Genomic DNA, 14,308 nt, shown 5'->3' with positions numbered 1-14,308 from the left:
CACCACAGTTGTAAAGAGTGACCTGGCATCTTCAGCCAATCTGGTCATTTTCCTCTGACCTCTCTTATCAACAAGGCATTTAAATTTTATTTGTATAGCGCGTTTAATAATGGACATTGTCACAAAGCAGCTTTACAGAAATAAATGGGTTCACAAAAAATATATTGTAAATATGTGAATTTATCCCTAATGAGCAAGCCAGAGGCAACGGTGGCAAGGAAAAACTCTATTCTTCTAATAATTCTTCTATTATTGTGTACTATATGGACAAATAGTGCAATTGTGCAACCAATAAATTCATCACAGTTTTTGCAAGAAGTCCGGTTGGTTAAAATCTATCCACTGTCCACTGGCATTTCACACCATTCACACCAAATCCCAGAAGATCAGAAATTTCTGAAATACTCAAACCAGCCCATCTTGTACCAATATCCATGCCATCCATGATCCATGATCAAATGCACAGAGATCACACTTTTTCTTCATTCTGTTGTCTGATGTGAAGATTAAATGGAGCTCTTGACCTGTATCTGCATGATTTTTTTTTCATTGTGCTGTTGCCACATGATTGGCTGATTAGATAACTGCATGAACCCAGGTGTACAGGTGTTCCTAATAAAGTGAAATTATATATATATATACACATATATATATATATATATATATATATATATATATATATATATATATATATATATACACACATATATATATATATATATATATATATACACATATATATATATATATATATATATATATATATATATATATATATATACACACACACACACAAGGTAAATGAAACATCATTAAATTGTATTCTGACTTTAGGTAAGACTTCAGCACAATATAATTTTACATGCTTTTACATTCATTAACTTCTGGAAAACTCTTTAGCTTCAAGGCTTCAGTGTTGGTGGAAAAACTGCCATCTTGTTTTATTTATCCAATTTGTCATTCAGTGACAAAGTCATCTCTAATATGAATATCTTGAGAAGTTACCCATAGTTAAGTTGCTGCTGTTCTAAGTTTGTGGACAGAGAGTAGAATGTGAAATGTCTATACTGTGAATGTGTAATGTAGCTTTATCTAAATTTCTAAGTACAGTCTATAAAGAAATACCACTTGTCTTTGGCAGAAACATCAGCTGCAGGAGAATCCGAATGACATACCATCAGTCTATTATTGCTGAGCAACTCTGCACTGATCAATCATTGTTAGCTTTAGATTTATGGCTGCCAATATCAGAAATGAAGGAACTGGAAGCATCGATTGATGACCTACTTTCCACAAGAGCACTTCCTTTACCCAATTCACAGTGTTGTCCATGCTGCAGCATGGATGTGTTTCTTTCCAGGCTGGATGAAGCTAAAAACAGCAGTATTATCAAATGATAGATATCTTAAATGAGAACGTTTGATCTTGAATGTGGTTGTAGGTGTTTTCCTACGTAACAGATTACGTAACAGATTATGATAGAAATATTTAACAGCTCTCTTTTTTCTGTAATCTAAGTCTGGTAAGCATATACTTAGTATCACTTTGCTACAAAGGTCTATATTAATCTTCAGATTATACGTTTGTATCTGATGCATAATGAATAAAACATGACGAGGTGTGCTGTTACAGGAAAATAATCAAATGTGTGATGTGGCCCGATGTGAAGTGGAGTGAATCTTACCAGCCTCAAGTTGACTATTTTCCTATAATCACACATCCCAAAATGTTTTTGCTCTCATACCACATTACCAATTTTTAATTTGTAATTGAATGACGTCATGCTTTTGATCTGTTTATAGTTATATTTAATGTTGTGGAATGTCTATGGGGGTGTTCTTTCCTGTTAGCACTTACGTTAGTAGCTATAAATATTCCCGTTTCCTCACCAGCCTCTCTCTTTTTTTATCTCTTGAAGCTAATATGACAAGAAAGCACAGCTTATCATTTTACAGAGAAACCAGGAAGTGCAAAGACTTGTGTCCTGAAGACTTTCCCATGGTGGAAAACTTACTGACTGGTACAGTGTTGACACTGGAGACTCCTTCCATAAATGTTAAATAAACAACTTCATTCTGAACAATATGTAGTTTTTCTTTGTTAAATAACAACACTGTGTTTTAAAAATCTGTTTATTCTGATGCTCACGTGCCCATTGTAGGTGCTTTCGGTGGTGTATAGGGGTCAGCATAGGCACTCTGACCAGTCTGTGGCTACGCAGCCCTATACGCAGCAACCTGCGATGCACTGTGTGTTCATTAATGTAATGTGATGCTCATTAATGTAAACCTGTGATTTGAATTATATCTGGCACTACTCTCAGAACTACTATTATAGAACATTCAGAAAAAAGCAACACATTCTGACTAAGATTTCAGCAGCGCTGATAGGAATGGTATGTCGTTAACGTGTGTTAACATTGAAGTCATTGCAATGCTTACTCAAATGAAGTTGCTTCCTTGCTGCTAGAAAACTGCTCAAAGGCATTCTGGCACATCGTTCCACTTGTCCTCCACTGCTGTCGGTTTTACACTGCAGTTGTATCTGAGTCTAGCAGCTTAATTATTCAGCCAACTGTTACACATCGAGCTTGACTGCTTAAATGCAGCAATTTTTAATTTGTCTATGGTGGAGTGCTTACTTATACTTATTTCAGTGCCTCATAGCAGAAAATTGTGTCCATGCCTCTGTGTGATTAATATAAGAATTTACAGATGCAAATGTGTTTTTCATCACTCAGATTATTCAAGTTCAGCCAAAATAATGAAAAGCACAGTACAGCTCACTTTTGTAAGTCATGGCATGCTTCTTCCATCTGCTTTAGGCTTTGAAATGGGCAAGAGAAAAACAAACAAGGCAAAAAAAAAAAAAGCCATCAGCATTGCAAAAAGGTTCAGAATGTTTGTCTCCTCTAGGTTCTTTTCTGTCAAGTTACAGTAACAGCCAGATATTTTTCTTCCTGGATCATACCTCAAGACGACACAGCGTGTTTTTACTTGGAAAGAAAAGACAAACTGCCATTGTTTACTGGCCGTGCTACATTTAAACATGTCAATCATATGATGCAATCAGTGCAATGTTAACTATACACTACTTTGTACTGGTTGCATGGATTCCACCCATGAATTTCTGATCTTATCATTCATTCACTTTAATGTTTGCGCATTTACTATGATGTTTGAAGTAGCTACAGTGAGAATAATAGGAATGGTATGTTGTTCTAAGGGTGAAGAATGTAACCTGGGGTTTTAAGGTGTTAAAATCTCTGAAGAAGGAAACATAATGACCTACTGGTTAAATGCGTTTCTGATAAACAAACTCATCTGACCTGGACTAGGTGCAGCTACAGGTATAATTATTCATACAGTGATTCAATTATATGAGTATTCTTCTTTAATCACATGCATTAGACTAGAGTTAAATTGGATTAATTAAAATTAATTATGGCACTATTAAACTAAAGGCAAGTGTAATGATTATTACGCAAGTCATCAGACTTATTTAAACACTTTTCAAACACAGCATTAGGTTGAAAAAAAAAAAAAAAGAAAAGAAAAGAAAAGACAAACTGACTAAAACAGGGGGAAATCACTGATTCATTCATTTGTCTTGAGTAAACGCTTTATCACAGTGGGGTCATAGCGACTCCGAAGCCTAGCCCAGGAAAGCTGGGAGCAATGCGGGAATGCACACTGGATGGGATGCCAGGCCATTACAAGGCACCATGCACACACACACACACACACACACACACACACACACACACACACACATTCACACCTAGGGGTAATTTAGTGTAGCCAGTCTACCTACTGGCAGGAAGAAACTGGAGAACCTGGAGGAAACCCACATGCACACTGGGAGAACATGTAAAACTCCTCATAGACATTAACCCAAACTCAGTATCACATCAGGGACCCTGGAGCTATGCTACATCAACACTACCAGCAGCACCACCTTACCCCCTCAGAGAAAATCAATATAGCTAATGTGCTTTTCGTCTTTAAGTGTTTGTCTAACAAATATGTCTAAACATGTCACAAATGATCTTCTGTAAGCGTATTGTCCACACCTTCTTTTCTCTCCCCAGCCTCAAGTGAGGGCATATTTGTAGACCACAGCATGACATTTACATTACTCACTCTTCAATTATTCCGTAGTTCAACCATGTTAATCTAAAGTAAGATGTTAACTTTCTCTTTGCTGGCTAAGTATCTTCCAAACTAAAACAATGTACAGTATCATGACTCGTTTGTCAGCATTCTGCCAGCTTCATGTGGGCATCATGTCTACTAACACACATGCTGGTTTTCATAAGTGAGATTTCACAAGGATCTATTTATGGCATGGTGATAATTTTATACTGTCTGTGCATATTAAAAATCTAGCACTGATACTCTTTCCAGCCCACTTTTGAAATTCAGGTGTGATTCTGGGATGTAGTCAATGTGCAGACATCGCAGTCTCTTTTCAAAAGCTAAAGTAGGCTGCCTTTGTGTAGCTCATGTCCTTGGAGTTGTGTGACCATTATTATGACTACTGAACAAACAATTGACATTTGCCTTCCTGCCAGGACCACTTCAGTTTAACTCATAAATGAGCTTTTCCTTTGCACACTATTATGTTTTCATCCAATAAGTACAACTCTGTCGTTCAACTGCAGTCATTTTTTAATTCTTACCCAGTCTAACCATGTTTATTGTGAGTGAAAGGAGTACAAGGAGGCATTTAAATATGGCATTTTAAGTAGTTTAAAGGAAAAATCCACTTGGAATGACTTCAATATTTAGAATCAATATGTGATCTTCAACTATGTGTAAGATTTATTTATATGATTAAATTCTTTCATCAAAAAGTCAGTCTACAGGGTGTCCCAAAAGTCTCCATATGTAGGGACTGTGTACGTCAGCACCACGTCAGTTGTGCCTTCATCAGTGGATGTTCATGGATGTCCACTTCTCGGTTGGTCCGCAACACTTCCAGTCTTTTTGAATTTGTTAATAAGTTTGGCAGCAGTGTCGTGTGTGAAGTGCTTGCCATGTTTCCTGTTAAAGTCCATCGCAACCTTGCGAAAGCTTCCTGATCCAGCCATGAGAATGATTTCAATACCTTTTGTCAAAGGCATTCTTAAAGGTTATCTGAAAAAAAAAATAATATGAACTAAGAATGAAAAATTTTGGAAGACATTTTGCTAGAAAGTGTTAATTTTCCCTATGTATGGAGACTAGTAGATTCACTTTGATTAATGCTGTTGGTCTATCTGCTAATAGCGCCTACACTGTGGAAATGACTAAATGAAATGAATAAATGAATCACTACTCAAATGTGTTTAAATGTGTTTAAGTGTTCAGCTCTCTCACCTCCTCATCTGTACACTCTGCTTCACCTTTCATCCTAATACCACTTTTAACACCATCCTGCTAACTAGCCGAGTCTTCTGTAATTCAGTGCAACTGCGTCATATAGCTGTAGTGCATTCTGTAAGTCCAGTGTTTGCTGTCTCCACTACTTCTCCATTGGATTTCATCACTGGAATATGGTAAGTGAGAAAAGAGGCTGTTGCTCCTATGTCCTCTGTGACATCAGCATAGCAGACAACTCTAATTCTCAATCATTTCTCAGGGGAATAATGAAAATACAACATCAGCCAACAAATTAGCCCCAGAATCACTGAGCACTTCAGAAATATTTCAGCTTTCAAACATATTTAATGTATTTCAGAATGGAGGTGTCCTTTAACTATTCTAAAATGTTGCAATGAACATTGCAGAGATAATTGTAATCAAGACCTACAAATAGCCAAAAAGATAAAAAATTAAGAAGGTCTGTCTAATGAAGACAGTTTTAATAACAATTTGCTTCATATAGGTAGCTATTTAATGGCAATTTGATCAATAGTAAATAACATTTGCCAAACGAAATTAACACTATACACTGACATGTAGATATTTTTAGCTATGTACTTACCTATCTGTTTATTTAAAAAAAAAAAAAAAAAAAAAAAAAGCAAGAGATTTGTAGGCTTTCAGCTCCTGTACAGTGCATATATAGAGATCCAGCATGATGTATGCTGTTACTTGTATATTTCTGGACATTTTCTGACTGGCAACAAAGACTATTTTGTTTCATATTTAATATTGACCATATTACTGCTATGTCAAACATATGAACACGGGATGCTAATATTCAATTTTCAATTATATTCAATTTGATTTATATAGCGCGTTTTAACAATGGACATTAGCAGCAGCTAATGAAAGCAGCTTTAATGAAAGGCATAAATTGTGGATATAAATTTTAAATTTATAAATTTATTCCTAATGAGCAAGCCAGTGGCGACAGTAGCAAGGAAAAACTCCCCGAGACGACATGAGGAAGAAACTTTGAGAGGAACCAGACTCAAAAGGGAACCCATCCTCATCTGGTATGATAGTGTGATTATAAATAATTTCTCTTCTCTTCTATAACTGTAACTTTATTACTTTATTGAAAGATTGATCTTGATAGTGCTGTGCAATTTTTATCCATTTATGCACCATTACACAGTAGGCAGTTCGCTTGAATTCACTCGTCTCAGTTGTGGTACTTTCTGAAAATAAAAAAAAAAAAACTTGGAAAAGCTATGCCATTATTAATCTGCACACATTACATGATCTTAAAGGACTGATGTTTGAGTCTTTCTCATGGATGTTATATTCTATTATGTGCCTTTTTAGATCATTCACAGGATCATAGTGAACAGGAAGCTCATGCATACACACTGTTTTAACACAGAAAAAGGCATGATTGTGTGTGACTTTTTAGTCAAACAAATGTGGGCAGTGGTGGCTCAGTGGTTAATGCTCTGACTCTGACTCCAGCCCCCTAACAAGCTGGGATATGCAAAGAAAAGAATTTCACTGTGCTGTAATGTATATGTGATAAATAAAGGCTTCTGCTTCTTCTGCTAAAAAACAGGTCACATAGCAGGTATAACATTTTTGTCTGTATTGTGCGTCTAATTTTTTAGATTTTTTTTTTTCCTGTCTTGGTCCATATTTCCACCCTTCCTCCTTTAAGTACAGGTTCAGAATAGTACTTACATGATTAATGTACTAATTTGAGAAGAGCATAAGCCTGCCAGTTGTTGTAATATTAGGGAAAAGTATTAAGGCGTTAAGATCCCACTTCCTGCTGCCTTTCAGAATCAGCCCCAGAATTACTCTTAAAAAGTCTAGAAAAATTCTTAGATAAAAACTGGCAGTAAAATGTGCACCTTTGCGACATCTCCAATAATCTCAGATTTAAAAGATTCTATGGTTAATAATTCTTGAATTCTAATTCTATGGTTCTTATGGTTAATAATTTTTGTACATTGCTCTAAGTATAGAAGTAAATTTGATGATTTCTATGATTTTTTTCTCAACATAAGACTGAAATTTTATTCCAAGCAGCTTTATGTGTACAAGCCTGAAGTCTCTCTCCTGAGCTCCAGAAAGAGCATGTAAATGGCCGCAGATGTAGGTTGCAGAATGGCGCTTCTTGGCACTAGGCATTTGTATGGGAATGATTACCTTGCTGCCTGTGAAGTGTGGTGAAGATCTAAGAGCCTGGAAATGGTCCCTTTTTCCAAAGCAGATGGCACCCTGCATAGTTTGGCTCATGCCAAAATAATTACATGGCCTTAGTGAGGTACAGTGAGGTTGCCAGCCAAACAGAGGTTCACACAATGAAAACAAAGTCAGCTTTTAACACTTTTATAAAAATAAATAAATAAATAAAACCTTTGCTGCATGGCTGACACTGTAGTCCCCATAATCGCATTAAGCAAAATCCCATCAAGCAATTTTAATTGAATCAACGCCTACAGCTGCACCTCTCATTAAGCTCAGTGTTATTATAAAATGAGATCACTGTTGATATTAAGTCCCTGTGGTCATATGGTGTTGTAACGGAATTAGACTGTGTTTGAATAGCTTATGGCAAAGCACGATGATGTTTATAGCTCTAGGTTTAGTTTTATTTTAAATTTTTATTACTTTGAATTTTGACCAAATGAGAAAAAGCTGTTTTCTTATAAATATTTGCCTGTAGCTATTCTCTCGATCTTGCAGCTGTCTGTGGAATCTTCTCCAATACTTCAATAGTTTGAATAGTTCGATTTTTTTAGTTCTGATTAGAGTTGTCATGTGTTCATCCAGAAATAAATAACCTTTTCACACTTACAGCTAAAACAATCAATTTTTGTAACAACATCAGAAACGGTTTTTGTGTGGATTTTAAAAGTTTTATATAATTTTCTATAACAGCATGGCTCTGGTAGTAGTGCCAGCTGCGATGTTTATGTTAATGAGGTCTTGTTATACATTATCGTTTCTATAGTACACAGAGACTTGTATGGTGGATGATCCATATAAATGGATATATATATTTTTTTAAATTTTATTTTTATTTTACATTTTTTGGAAGGTTTCAGCAATAAGAGGTAAATCCTAAAGTTTTTTGACATGGTAAATAACAATAGAGTGTCTTGTGAGGGAACAACTGTTTATAGTAGCTATACGGAAGTGTATTTTGGGTGTTCCACAACAAAAAGTGTAAGTATAAATGGATAAAAAGTATTATGCGTTGTCTTTGAATAAATATAAAATGTAATTTTTGGCATTTTTTCTATGGTAGAGGAGTAAAGCACTATGAGACATGCTATTATAGGAAAAAGATGATCCACTTTTACATGGTAGTCACATCACCCTGTTGCTGATTATTTTCCTTTCAACAGCATGCCCCATTGTGTTTTGTGCTTTACTTTTACAACAGTTCACCACCACCATCTGGTTTAAAAATATTCTAGCCACGCTGTTGTATCAGCACATGTAGTATTTGACTGAACGTTGGATGTGAAGTTGTTTTATTTGTTTCAGATCACAGCCATGATGCTATTCATGATAACACACTCTCTCACTGCTCAAATATACAGCCTTTTTAGGGTGCTATAAAGAACCGTGTTTTTATATTTCTCTGTTTTTATATGTTGCATTTATATATTCCAACTGGATGTTTATTCGTTTTTATGTTTGATGTACAACTTATTAAGATTATCACATTTTATTTTATGTAGTCTACTTCATGAAACAACTGTTCACCAATAATTTCAATGATGTACATAAAAATATTCTTTTCGGCAAAGAACCATTTAAGCACTCAAAAGATTCTTTGAGTGTTGGTGGTTCTGTACAAGCACTGCCTTTACAAAAACTCTTTTCAGAAGGACATCTATTTTAAAGTATTATAGCTCAAACAGTGAAATCCAGCTCTTTTCTAATATCCTATTCATCAGTCAGACTGTAACCTTCCTATCCTCGTCTCTCACAAGTCAAATATTTGACAGAAATGAATTCCAAGACCTTTTTATCATATGTCAGCTTGTATAAGCTTTAGGTTATCTCCATGGAGCTTGAGCACAGTGGAGAGTAACACTGTTCTCGTCTTCTGTCTGGAACTTCTGTTAGTTTAGCATTCAGAGAAAACAGGCTTTTGTTCTGCTTCTGCTTTTAGCCGTTTCTATGCATTAATATCTGCAGAAGTGCACCTCCATTACTTTAACAGATAATACTGGATCCACAAGGTCTGTACATAGATCTCCATTATCACGTCAAATTATACAGCTTGAAGATTAATGTGACGTTTGCTCATGAAGTTCGGAACTAGACCCATTCTAATGCATTGAATGCTGTAGTTTTCTTTTGAAAGGAAAAGCAGTATGAGGGTGAATTTTTGTACATTTAGGTCATGGAAACCTCCTTATGTTTATAAAGCTCAGGGATTGATATAGTCACAAGAAGGAATGTTAATAAAGCATGGCTTAATGTCTCACTAAATTATCTAGGATTTTTGTTTCCAGACACAGAGTATGTGTTTAGGTGAAGCCACCAGTTATAGGCTGAAAAAGATTTCCAGTGAAGAGTTTCATTTGCGGTTGCAATCTCTGTAGTTGATTTATTGACACAGCTGATAACTCAGCACCAGTATAGTTAGTTTATGATCTTGTATTTCATGAAAACTGTAGCTTAACCATATGCTGAGAAAATGGCACCGTGAAAAATGGTTTATAATGCATATCTTCCGAGACAAGATCCAAAGTCCATAGACAACCACTGGAACACAATATTGGCTCAGGCAGACCATCAGTCATGATGGCTACAGTTGAGGCTAAATCCACTTTTAGTCATTTTGGCTTAAACTGTATCAATTTTGCTGTAATATCCGTGAAATCTACTCAATTTAGCAGATAATACTGGATATGTTCCAGCAGGCCTATAGACAACGGATCATCATGAAAGGGTCCGTAGTGAAAATTGCCCCTTTTTTTGCAGAAAATGGAAATCCCTACCTAACGTAATTCAAAAACAAAAAAGCCATTTAAAATCAGAGATCTTATCTACATAACGCTGTATCATGAGCATCTGAATAACTCACTTTGATTAACCCCTGGCTGAAATTAATATACAGCATGAAGCAAGATATGGACTACATCCCAAACTGGATATAATCTGAATATAATATTATTATAATATCTTAAAACTACTCTACTGTGTGAAGTGATGAATGGATGAAAACCATTTTTGCTAGTTATTTAGTACAATACCATAATTTGGAACATAGTCAACGTTTTGTAGTGAGCTAACACTAGGATAACTGTGCAAAAATAAATTGCATTATTTGTTCCTTAATGACAATACTCTTCATAACCTTTGGGTAAAGTTTTTTTTTTTTTCACAACTCTCCTAACTGATCTTATAACTCCTTAAAATCAGATGTAAACGATTCATTTCTCTCACAATAGCGTTACGTAAAGACATGAGTCAGTACCATTGCGCGCAATTTGTGGTTTTATTACATTAAATGATTAATGTAATAAAAAATAAAATTAATGATTAGTATATTTCTCCCTGGTTGCCTCACAGCTCCAGGGTTCCCAGGTTGATCCCCATGTCCACATGGGTCTCTTCAGGGTTCTCTGGTTTCCTTCCACTTCCCAAAAACATGCTAGGAGGTAGATTGGATATGCAAATTACCCTTAGATGTGAATGAGTGTGAATGTATGTATGCATAGCACCCTGCGATGGACTGGCATCCCATCCAGAGTGTATACTCTCACCTTGCGTCCAGTGTTCCTGGGACAGACTCCGGATCCACCAAGATCCTGACCAGGATAAAGCAGTCGCTGAGGATGAATTCATATTTCTGACTAAAATTCCAAGGTCCTACAATTAGGTCACCTACTGTTAATAAAGTGAAACTTCTTGTTGCTCCTCACACAGAACATATTCTATATCTTACAGGTCAGCAGTATTTCACTTAGCGTGCTAATAAATATTATTAAATGTCTCAAGGTCAGCTTATGAATATTTATGACTAGTGGGTGGTCTTTGTGAAAACAGGCTGCGAGTTAAGAATATCGACAAGAAAAAAGACATGTTTTATAGCCACACAGGCGTATTACAAAATGTTGGGGAAAAAAAAGACATAGTGCATTTAAATCTAAATATACTGCTAGAGGATTTCTACATAGCTCAGAAATAATAATTACATTTAACCTACAAATAAAAAACAAAACAAAACAAAACAAAACAAAACAAAATGATGCCATAGCAAGTGAAAATATCTTGAATATAGTCAAATATAGTCAAAAAAAAGAATTGTAAGAATAGAAAAAACCAAATAGAAGATTATTGAACTTATTTCTAGACAGATTAAATAATTTCAAGCTTGAAACAGTCTTGTTCTATTGGCAGATAAATGTGTTCATTTTTAAATGTATATTTATTTATTTATTCATTCATTCATTTATTTATTTATTTATAGAAAGAAGCAAAAGTATCTTTAGATGAAATACAAAAATTTAAAACATGAAATGAGTAAAAATGTCTAGAAGTACATTTAATAATTGTATATTTATTAATATATTGTAATCTTAGAAAATTCTAGATAAATTCGATAAATGAAAGTAGATAAATTATATTCAAGATATTTTCACTTGCTAAAATGGCTTTTTTTTTTTGCAATGTAAGTTTTTAATGTGATGGAGAAGATTTTTATTTGGTATTAAGGCTCAGGTCACAGACATGGACTAATTAAGTGGAATGTCAGTGCAACGTGACCTAATGTGAACATTTTTAGACTGAGTGTCTATGTCTAAAAACATACTTAGGAACAGAAGGACTAAAATGTTTTTTCAGTGAACCCCCTACTGTCATTGCAGTACATTGCAATCTGTCTCAAGATCAAGTACATTCTGTCATTTCTGTCATGGCTAGAACTGAGGCAAAGACTTAATTTGTGCATATTAACATGTGCTTTTTCAAATTCCACCATTCAATATTTGTAGAATATGTTAAAAAACATGCCAGCATTGGAGTCAAGGAACACACAGACAAATTAACGTGTTAATTGCCATAAAAAAAGGTTTGTATGTTTTTTATTTGGTGAAGGACCGAGGTATGTAGACCACAGAGGAGAACATACTGTCCATTGTACTGTAACTGCAATAAAATACAGTGCACATCACACCAAACCTGGCAGCATTTGTATAACGGCTGGTTGATTTAGTGTATTGAACCTGACTTGGCATCACATTGAGCACCTTCTGTAGTGCCCATTTTCCCCTGGCAGTACATCGTGTATCACTGAGACATCCGCTTTAAATTACTGCTTTCAATTGAAGGTGCAGAGACAAGGACACAAATTATACAGTACACACAGTCAAACTTCTATTAGACTTCTTTTTTCTCTACAGTTTGACAGGTGTTTGCTTTTAAATAAACCTTGTTTGTGATTTCTTTATTCACTAGGAAACTGAAAGGTCTCCTGCTGTGAAGCTACGGTAAGTGATTTTTATTTTATTTATTTTTTTTTTTCGCTTCTCTGCTTGGGTCAAGCAGTATATTGCATTCTTTCAGCACACAGAAGTGGCTGTTTTTCATAATTCAGTGTCAAAAGTGGACTAAAGAATCCCAGTTAAGATGCTGTCCACATTACTCACATTTTCTATCACATTATCTGTTAGTCTTTATGCATGTGACACTCAAAATGGAGCCCTGGAAATGATCTGTGAATTAGCCATTATTTTTACTGATGTGATGATGTTCATATCACTCAACTCAGTAACTTAAGTAAGCATTGATGTTATAGGAAAGTAATCAGCGATAGAGAGGTATGATGCAGCCAGACATGAAGTGGAGCTCATTTACCAATCCAAAGTTGATTCTTTTCCCATAAGAGCAAGTGTGATATTCTTCTTACACCACAACAATGTTTACATATTAAGGAATAACACATCATAGTTTTTTTTATCCATTAATACTTACCTTTAATATTGTGGAACGTCCACAAAACAAGTTATTTCCTCATGCAACAGTTTTTGAATCCTTATTTCTGATTGGTCAGAAGGTGTTGATTAATTTTCTATAACAGCACCCATGACAGTAGTGCCAGCTGTAATCTAAATCACAGGTTTCTTTAACACGCTCGTTCTTATATGATATTGTTTAAATAATAACAGCTAATACACAGGGCATATGGTGGATGCTCTACATAAGATAAGACTACTAATAAACAGATTAAAAATTAACAAAAATTAACAAAGAAACACATTTAATTGTTGATATGGTGAGGCTTTCTGTATGGAGACGTTTATTTACCATTTTTGGAAGGATGAAAACTAATCAACAATTTCTGACCAATCAGAATTGAGAATTCAACAGTGCTGTGGCATGAAAGCTATAAAACAAGCATACATAATGTCTGTAGTAAAAGTAAAGTAAGTAGTGTTATATATGTTTCGAAAGCTTTAACTATGTATGTTTCTGTGCATCAAAAATCTAGTAATATATAGCTCTATCACCTCAGCAAAGAAATGTCCAATGTGCTATATTTTCAAATAGTTATATTATATTCATAAACTGAATCTGTGCTGTGATGATAAGGTCTGTGGCATGTTGTATATTGTAAAGGGCACCTTCACTATCATTTGCAAGTCTATTATAGTAAATGAAGGTGACTGGACTTGTTATAATCTTGAAAATGTTTCACCATCATCCAGTCTGCTCCAATGTTTTATCATTTTCAATCTATTTTAACACTAGTGGACATCAAAATGACTTGAGCAACTAAAAAACTTGAAAAAGCAGCATTTTCTAGTTTGCTTTATGCATTTTCACTGCATACCCTCAAGCAAGATAAGGAAAGTTGATTAATTTCCTTCCTCTACATTGCACATGAACTGATGGGACTCTGACCTCAACATGTGACTACTTCACAGTAAAGCAGG

Source organism: Pangasianodon hypophthalmus, chromosome 3 (assembly GCF_027358585.1).
Source record: "Pangasianodon hypophthalmus isolate fPanHyp1 chromosome 3, fPanHyp1.pri, whole genome shotgun sequence".
NCBI lineage: Eukaryota > Metazoa > Chordata > Actinopteri > Siluriformes > Pangasiidae > Pangasianodon > Pangasianodon hypophthalmus.
Note: the sequence above shows the minus strand (reverse complement) of the source record.